The sequence below is a fragment of the Colobus angolensis genome, unplaced genomic scaffold (assembly GCF_000951035.1).
Source record: "Colobus angolensis palliatus isolate OR3802 unplaced genomic scaffold, Cang.pa_1.0 Scaffold364, whole genome shotgun sequence".
Classification (NCBI taxonomy): domain Eukaryota; kingdom Metazoa; phylum Chordata; class Mammalia; order Primates; family Cercopithecidae; genus Colobus; species Colobus angolensis.
The window spans coordinates 878,677-887,503 of NW_012116977.1; the positions used below are offsets into that span (position 1 = coordinate 878,677).

General features: G+C 38.8%; 1 pseudogene; it reads right to left on the bottom strand.

Moving 5' to 3' along the window:
• Nucleotides 1-1,489: 1,489 nt before the first annotated feature.
• Nucleotides 1,490-2,728, bottom strand: LOC105519957 (annotated as a pseudogene).
• Nucleotides 2,729-8,827: the final 6,099 nt, after the last annotated feature.

Below are 8,827 nucleotides of genomic sequence, written 5' to 3' on the forward strand. Positions count from 1 at the left end.
ACCGATTGTCCGGCACTCACTAGTGAGATGACCCCAGTACCTCAGTTGAAAATGCAGAAATCACCGGTCTTCTGTGTCCTTCACGCTGGGAGTTGGAGACTGGAGCTGTTCCTATTCGGCCATCTTGCTCCGCCCCGATAGTCTCCTTTCTTAAATTATGGCGATCTATGCCCAATAAAAATTTTAGTTCAGTCATCAGGCCCAGTGGCTCACGCCTTTAATCCCAGCATTTTGGGAGGCCAAGGTGGGCAGATTATTTGAGGTCAGGAATTCAAGACCAGTCTGGCCAACAAGGTGAAACCCTGTTTCTACTAAAAATACAAAGATCAGCTGGGTATGGTGGTTCAGGCCTGTAATCCCAGCTACTCGGGAGGCTGAGGCAGGAGAATCACTTGAACCCCGGAGATGAAGTTTACAGTAAGCTGACTTCACATCACTACACTCCAGCCTGGGAGACAGAGTGAGACTCTGTCTCAACAAAAAAATTTAGTTCAAATATTGTATCTTGTACAATATGGTACACTGAGGAACCTTCTTAATAGCACTCATGGATCAGTAGAAACACAGAATCTAATTCACATATTCCTTCACATATTTTGTCACTACCTTGAAAATATGTTTAAAAACTAAATTTAAGACAACTATGCAGAGCAGACACAGAGTAGCCAGTCAAATAATAGCTTAAAATATCCATGATACCAAAATGGAGTCACTGAATCTGAGAATAAGTTGTAAGATCAGGTAATGACAAAACACATCCTATTAATCCAAAACTTTGTCAAGACTGGAATGCTTGACTCTCAAAAATTCTTGACTCTCAAAAAAAGCAGTTTGGGTTTACTATAAAGTAAGTATTTTCTGTTTTCTTTTTTTTCATAAAAGGAAGAAAATCTTTTATTTTATTTTATTTTATTTTTGGGAGGTCTATTATAAATCTTGACTTTATAAGATTTGAACACTTGCAGAATTAAATATACAAGCAATCAAAAATCATAATATTTTCTAAAAATAGTTTTCCATTTGGGGCTTGTGGTCCTCTTCAATAAAATCATTCTGAAGATTTAAAGGTGTTTCAGCTTCAAATTTCTCAGAATAAAGATCCCTTTTAATAGGGGCTACAGAAGTCCTCCTGCTCCTTAAAACTAGCTGGCAAAGCAAAATAAAACAAACCTCCTAGAAAGCAAACATGACCCTTCTCAATACAGAGCCTTCCCCATCCCAATTTGTAGGTTTTCAGAGAAGACTGGGGAAGTAGGTAACAGCCAGCAAGTCGTCCTGTGAAGAAGGCCTGGAGCAAGCCCTGGAGTTGGGGCTCCCTAAGAAGGGCCGCAGCAGCAGGGACTTCTCACTCCACCTCTCCAGTCTCTGATCAGCATACATTTGTGGAAGCGCTCACACTTGGAAAAGCTTCCAGCAGGCAGCTCTTCAGTCGTGACCAAGGCACACGTGGTCCATGGACAATTTTATCCTGTGAAGTGGATACGGTTTCTCACAAAGGTTGGCCAGCACGTACAAATGCCTCAATGCACACTCGCACGTGGGGGAGTGCCAGTTGAAACAGTGGTTCTGGAAGTCGAAGCTCAGCAGGGCCTCTGAGTGGCAGCTATGCTCCATGAGCGGTACTCTCTCCCACAGGAGCCTCGGACGCTGTCAGCAAGGAGGCGATCTTGCGCACTGACTTCTCAATGAGGTGCCTGGCATCCAGATGCCGCTGGATCTCCTCCGTGAGCTGCCTAGACTCCTCCAGATCACTGGTGTTCATCAGTTTGCTTTTCATGATCGTGAGGGGCACATCAGGGCTGGGGGTGAAGTCATCAGGCTGGGGGTGTGTGACGAGGCAGGGAGATAGGAGAACTGGCTTTGTGTTTCATACCCTGAAACTGCATCACTTTGATGTTGGAGATGGTTTTGTTTCCCTACTGCATGACGTGGCTAGTATTTGTGTGTGATTTTACCAAGTGATACTGCTTGTAAGTTCTGACTCTTTAGTCAGATCTTTCATGTCTGAGTCTTCCATCCAGTTGACGCTGTACCAGTCCCCTAGGTACGTGGACCTCTTCTCATCGTAGTAACAGGCATAGGACAACTCTCTGCAGTTGGCAGTAGTAGTTGCATAAACATTGATGCCACCAGACAGGTGGTTCATCATGGACCCAGACCCACAGGCTTAAATGTAGAACACCATCTTTTGGTACATTTTATGTTTGTACATGTAATCGATAGTCTCATTCAGATCCTTCACATGAAGATCTTCATTGGGAAAAACCAGTATTCCAGTAGATCCATGCATGATCAGTGAAGTGAACAAACACGTGATCCTGGGGGCCGCTCTCCAGGACTTTCCTGATCCTATGTCCTTCACTGCTTCTGCATAGCCTGTCAACATAGCAAGGACATTTTGTGGGGTAACATCCTCTCCAGTGCAGTCCTTTGGGACTCCCTGATAGACATCCGTGCCATTGGGCCTGTTGAACACAATTCCTGGAGTGGGATTGTCTTCAGAGTGAGCAATGTCATCATACATCACCACAGTGATCTTGTCAGGAATCCCATTCTGGTAAATGATCTGGTAGGCATGGCATGCATCTGCCTGGTGCCTATAAGTATACCAGCCACTTGAACCCACCACGATCACCACTCAGTGCTTGTCTCTGTCTTCAGGATCATCTATGGGAACAGCACCAGTGCCCAGTGCCACGATGAGGAATACAGCTACTTTCCAAACCATTCTACAGTTTGGAGTTCAACTGAAGAAACTTGTGGCAGGAGAATGTGGTGGCAGTGGTGGTGGTGTCAACGACAAAAGTCCAGGGTGGTGGCGGCAGGGGCACCGTGAGAAAATCTTAATTATACATTTGAAAATAATTTAAAAGTACAACATAACATTCTCAGATAAAACATATCCAAGCAAATACAATGGATAAATTTTGCATCATGGGAAAGTTGCTGAAAGTATTTATATAGTTTGCTAAATCTAATAAAATATATCTTATTGTACTTTCTGCACTTATTTACAGTAAATGTGTAACAGTTCTTGTTTCTCCTTGACAGTACTTTTTGAAAATTGTAGTCGTTTTCCAACCTTTTATTTGACTTCAGCTTATTTTTTAAAACATTTTAACACACAAACAATATACCCACTTACACTTGTTTCCTCTTTTTTCAGTTGTATTGTATCATTTGAGATTTCCTTTCTGATGTATTATTCTCTGGTTATTCTGTCAAAAAGCCTGTATGTATGATAAATTTCTGGATCCTCGTATGTCAGAAAATTTCTGAACTTAAATCTCTATACAAGTCTCAGGCAAATATTGTCCTTAAAGTCATTTCTCATTTTTTCTTCCTGAAATTGTCAGTTATAGGAAACAGCTGGTATCTTTCATTAAAATAAATTTTATTTATTTATTTATTTATTTATTGCAATCTTTTGGATTGGCCCTTTAAACAAAATGTCCCAGGTTTCATTAAAGTGTGTTTATCTGTAGGTTTTTTTTTTTTTTAATCTCAGTTGGCTGTTAGTATTCTTTTTTTCTGAATAATGCTTTTTAAATCTTCTTTACAGAAAGTATTGGATTATATTTTCTTCAAATATTCTCTTTTTTTCCCCCTTCTTAGGAGCTTTAGGTTTTTTTTTTTTTTTCACTATTTCTTACATGGATTTTGAATCTTATGGACTTATTCTTAGTTTCTCTTAGCTTCTCTTTCAGGCCACATTTTGAAAAAAATCATATTTCTATTTCCATGTATTAATTACTCTCCAATCCTTTTCACTTGTCTAATCCAAGTAATATTGATATGAATAATCACTTTTTTTAAAATTTGCAACTTGTTAATACAAACTCTTTATATAGCCATCTTATGTGATTCTTCCCTGACTCTTCTTCAGTTCTGTTAGGTAATAGCAGTGATGCCATGGATCATGTCAAATATTCAAACTCTTAGTGAACACCCAAAGATAGACACTCAGATAGCCATTGCTTTTCTAATGAAGACAAAACTTTGAAGCACCTGCTTCTTCCATGAACGTATCCAAAATATTCATCCTGTTTTTTGCTAATGATTTTCCCCCTGTTTCTACCTTCCATCAAGGATAATTCCAGAACATTGATCTTTCATTGGTTTGGCTGAAGCTTTGCAGTTGTAGCTGACTTCTCAGGCCTCTAAAGAATGCTCGGATCCTCTGGATCAGTGAGTTGCCTGTCTCTCTCTCTCTTTCTTTCTTTCTTTCTTTCTTTCCCTCTCTTTCTCTTCTTCTTCTTTTTTTCCTTCTTCTTCTCCTCCTCCTTCCTTCCTTCCTCTTTCTTTCTTTCTTTCTTTCTTTCTTTCCCTTCTTCTTCTTTCTGTCTCTTTCTTTCTTTCTTTCTTTCTTCTTTCTTTCTTTCTTTCTTTCTTTCCTTCTGCCATAGACTAGAATATAGATATAATCTATTTTGGGGAGTCAATATGTTGCCAAAAAGTGAAATAGAAAGATACTTCAAAACTTTATTTTTATGATTGAATTGCATTTTAAAATTATGCATCAAAATTATTGAACATATGGAAATAAAACCAAATATGTTTAAAACAAAAATATATTGTCACCTATTGGCAGAATTAATATTTCTGCAGTTGTCTCCCAGTATAATTTATCTGTTATTTTTATACTTGATATTATAATTCATAAATTTGTGGCTCATTTACATTCATTAAATTACATTAATGCTATCATGTAATGCTGTAACATTACATATGCATATACAATATATTTCTAGGTCATTAAATTTAACAGAATATAATTTTAATAATAATATTAAATTGCATGAATATAACATGATATGCTTAGTAATTTTCTTGATTTCAGATTTTCAATTTTCTTACAATTTCAGCAACAAAAATGAGGCTGACAGACCCTTCAATTTACAAAACTACCTTTGCTTTTCTCTTAGACTTGTACTTCAAATGGATTAACAAGGTCAAAGAACATTTCTAGATTCCAAGGTATGAGTCTTATCAATATATATTCAAAGAGTTTTATCAATTTATGTATCCATATTAAGCACCATATTAGAGCATAAGTATTGGCAACATATTATTTAATGTTTAACATTTTGGAATCTGGATGCATGTGTTTTAACCCTGACCTGATACTTACCGGTCTTGAGATCATGTGGAAGTAGCTAAGTCTCAATCTTATCATTCAGCAAATGGACAATTATGATTGGCTTGTAAGGTGGCTGTAAAGATTTTTTTAAAAGATGATTTAGGAGAGGAGGGAAGATGGCAGATTAGGGGCAGGAATGACTTGTAGCTACCACTCAGATGGACAAAACAGTGTGTGGAGACTCATATCATGAACTTTTGCTCCAAGAACTACTGAAGAAACATACCAGGAAACCTGAAAGAATTAACAGACGCTTTGAAAGAAGTGGCTTGCTGATGCAAACTCTGTGAGACAGCTGAAAATCAGTGATTACCCAAAGTGTGAGAGGGGAAAAGTACACCTTAGAACATACATCCTCACCAGAGAGCCTGAAAATCCAGATTATGGGAGAATAATTTAACTTTGCCTAGAACTGAGGCAAATTTGGAGAGCTGGGTGAAATATAAAAGAAAAAGCAGTGGGAAAAGCCTTGGAAGCACTCCCAGGCCCTAGAAAAGCCCAGGGAAGCCATTTCTGAATTCATCTCACATGGGTCCTTGGGGCAGGCTGCTAATGGAATTGGGGAAAGAACACAGGGAGAAGGAAACTTCTAGCTGAACTGTATAATGATTTTGACCCAGTGCAAATTTTCCAGGGGAGAATCTGGGGATGGAGGTGAATAAGAAGTACAGATATGAGCACACAAGTCGCACTGGGGAAAGGCAGAGCCTGAATGTCCTGCTTGTTTTCAGTGTGTAGAGGCTTGTAGCAAGGCACAAGTTCCCAGCCCTGATCACCAGCTGCCAGCCTAGAAACTAGGGGCTGTTGGGGAAGCATGACAGAAACAAATGGGCCCTTCTCACTGCAAGGGAGCTGGATGAGGCTGGTCACTGCCAACTTTTCTCTACTTCCCTGGAGACCCACATGAAGCAGTGGAGGCAGCCATAACCACCCTGAGGTCTATCTTTCTAATAACCTAACCCCCTTCCCCCAAAGCAGCCACAGCAAGCCCCACCCAAAAATAGTCTGAGCTCAGACACACCTAACTCTACTCCCACCTAATGGTCTTTCTCTACCTGCCCTGGTAGCCAAAGGCAAAAGACATCATCTCTTGGGAGCTCTATGACCCTGCATATCACCTGAGAAACCCCAATACTTACCTAGGCTACACTAGAGCAAGCTTGTTTCCTCTCTACACCACCACACCTGATGCTCTCTTGAAAGTGCCACCTCCTGGCTGGAGGCCAAAAAACTCAAGCTGTTACCTACAGCAGAACAATCCTGCCCCAAGAAAGCAATAGCTAACTCTACTGCCTGTAAAATCCTGGCTAACCAGAGGTCCTGAGTCTGTCCATGTGATAAGTTTACTGCCAGCACAACAAGCATTAGAAAAAAATAGTGTACTGAATAAAACTACAACCAAAGCCCCCCACAGAGTCCCCTTCACTCCCCTGCTATCTCCACCAGGGCAGGTTCTGGTATCCATGGCTGAGGGACCTGAAGTCAGATCATATTGCAAAATTCTTTGCAGATACTTTCCAGTACCAGCCTGTAGCCTGGTAGCTCCACTGGGTGGCTAGACCCAGAAAAGAAATAACAATCACTGTAGTCAGGCTCTCAGGTAGTGCCATCCCTAGGAGAAGGGGGAGAACACCACATTAAGAGAGCAAGCACCCTGTGGGTCAAAAGAATCTGAAGAATAACCCTGGAGCCCCAGATCTCTCCTCTGACATAGTCTACCCAAATGAGAAGGAATCAGAAAAAAGTTCTGTAATATGAAAAAACAAGACGTTTTAACACCTCCAAAAGATTGCACTAGCTGACCAGCAATAGACCCAAACCAAGACAAAATCTTTGAATTGCCAGAAAAAGAATTCAGATGGTCTATTATTAAGCTAATCAAGGAGGCACCAGAGAAAGGTGAATACTGACTTAAAGAATTAAAAACAATGTTACAGGCTATGGATGGAAAAGTCTCCAGAGAAAAAGATAGCATAAATAGAAAACAATTACAACTTCTGAAGATGAAAGACACACTTAGAGAAATGCAAAATACACTGGAGAGTCTCAACAATAGAATTGAACAAGTAGAACAAAGAACTTCAGAGCTGAATTAACCCAATCTGACAAAGATGAACAAAAAAGAATTTTTAAAAAATGAACAAAGCCTCCAAGAAGTTTGATATTATGTTAAATGACCAAACCTAACAATAATTGGTGTTCCTAAGGAAGAAAGGAAATCTAAATGTTTGAAAAATGTATTTGAGGGAATAATTGATGAGAACTTCTTGGTCCTTGCTAGAGATCTAGACATTCAAAAACAAGAAGCTCAAAGAACACCCAGGAAATTTATCATGAAAGTATTATTGTCTAGACCCATAGTCATCAGGTTATCTAAAGTCAAGATGAAGGAAAGAATCTTTAGAGCTGTGAGGCAAAAGTATCAGGTAACCTATAAGGAAAAACCTGTCAGAGTAACAGGAGATTTCTCAGTAGAAACACTACAAGCTAGAAGGGATTGGGGTCGTAACTTTTGCCTCCTAAACCGAACAATTATCAGCCAAGAATTTCATATCCAGTGAAACTAAGCTTCATCAATGAAAAAAGGTAGTTTTTTTCAGACAAACAAATGCTTAGAGAAATTGCCACTACAAAGCCAGCCCTACAAGAACTGCTAAAAGGAGCTATAAATCTTGAAACAAAACCTCAAAATACACCAAAATGGAACTTTCTTAGACATAAATCTCACAGGACTTATAAAATAATAACATAATGAAAAAAATACAAGGTATTCAGGCAACGATGAGCATTATGAATAGAATAGTACCTCACATCTCAATACTAACACTAAATGTTAGTGGCCTAGATACTCTACTTAAAAGATGCAGAATGGCAGAATGGATAAGAATTCACTAACCAAGTATCTTCTGTCTTCAGGAGACTCATGTAACACACAAGAACTCACAGAAACTTAAGGTAAAGTGGTGGAAAAAGATATTTCATGCAAACGGACAGCAAAAATGAGCAGGGATAGCTGTTTTTATATGAGACAAAAGAGACTTTGAAGTAACAACAGTTGAAAAAGACAAAGAGGGACATTAAATAATGATAAAATGACTAGTCTAATAGGAAAATATCACAATCCTAAATACATATGCACCTAACCCTGGAACTTCCAAATTTATAAAACAATTACTACTAGACCTAAGAAATTAGATAGAGGGAACACAATAATAGTGGGGGACTTCAATGTTCCACTGACAGCACTAGAGAGGTAGTCAAGACAGAAAGTCAACAAAGGCACAATGGATTTAAACTACACACTAGATCAAATGGACTTAACAGATATTTACAGAACATTCTACCCAACAACTGCAGAATACACATTTTATTCATTAGCATACGGGACATTCTCAAGGATAGACCATATGATAGGCCACAAAATGTGTCAACAAATTTAAGGGAATTGAAATATCAACTACTCTCTCAGACCACTTTGCAATAAAGTTGGAAATCAACTCCAAAAGAAACCCTTAAAACCATGCAAATACATGGAAATTAAAAACCTACTACTGAATGATCGTTGTGTCAACTATAAAATCAAGCTAGAAATTTAAAAATTCTTTTAAATTAATTATAATAGTAACACAACCTATCAAAACCTCTGGGATATAGCAAAAACAGTGCTCAGAGGAACGTTCATAGTAT